The sequence below is a fragment of the Egretta garzetta genome, unplaced genomic scaffold (assembly GCF_000687185.1).
Source record: "Egretta garzetta isolate BGI_Z169 unplaced genomic scaffold, ASM68718v1 scaffold14, whole genome shotgun sequence".
In the NCBI taxonomy this organism is placed as follows: Eukaryota; Metazoa; Chordata; class Aves; order Pelecaniformes; family Ardeidae; genus Egretta; species Egretta garzetta.
The window spans coordinates 64,543-65,633 of NW_009259588.1; positions in this window are offsets into that span (position 1 = coordinate 64,543).

Here is a 1,091-nt window from a genome sequence, read left to right on the forward strand (position 1 = left end):
AGGGGAGACCGGAGAGGTCAAGGGCTCGGCGCACAGGCAGATGCTTCGAGCTGGGGTCCTTTGCCGCTTGCCCGCACCTGCCTTTATCAGGCTGCTCCCAGACGGGCGGAGGCGGAGCTTTCCTCCCGCTCCCGCGGAGGCTGCGGCGCGGTGACAGCGATGCCCTGACTGAGCACCTTTCGGGATCGGCAGGGGAGCTGCGTCCCCTCCACAGAGGGGATGACGGCAGGCTGTGGGCTGGGTCCACCGCCCCGGCTGGGCTCTGGGCACACGGAGGTTGGAAAGAAAAAGCCTTGAGCTTCTGGCACTGCGGGCCAAGGCTGGAGCGCTCCCGCGGGCATGTCCAAGGTGGAACCCGGGGTCCGAGCTCACATGGGAGCCGGATAGGCAGGAGATCCTCAAGGCTCCGTTTGGGTGCTTTGGATGCGCAGCAGCAGGAGGTGAGCCTCCCTCCCTCCGACCGGCTGCCACAGAGCAAAATGCACTCTTTTCTCATTTTCAGCTTCAAATCGCGTTAGGATCTAGCTCGCCGAAGATACAGCAGATTTCTCAATCCAACTTTTTCTTCTGTCCACCAGGGAGCACCTCTTCCCATCCCGCGGTGCTCGAGGAAATGACACCAGCAGGCAAGGTTTGGCTTTCCACTTAGATCTGCTTGCAGCTGTTAGTTAAGATGTGATATAATAAAATTGCTACCTGTTTTTTTTTTCTTCTTTTTTTTAAAAAAAATATTTTTATGGTTACAGTGTGAAACCTTTTAGAAGGTTCTTACTTTCCCCCTAAAGCCTTCTTTCTTGCTGATAACATTTGCCTGATACCCTGGTCAGTCCACGTTTTGTCTTGTAGGTAGGTGGACCCATGATAATCACCACCCTGCAGCAAAAAGGCAGCAAAGCAGCCTATTCCCAGCAAACAGAGCTGAGTGCACCTTTCCACACACCACAGTAGCAGCAGGTCCTGCCCTGTTTGTGCTCTGAAGCAGCAATCCAGCTGACCACATGTGCAGTCCACTGCTTCTGTAACTTTCTGTGGGAAAAAAAAGCTAACTTTTTGTTTCACTTAGACAACAGTTGGTTTTACCAAAAGTTCAA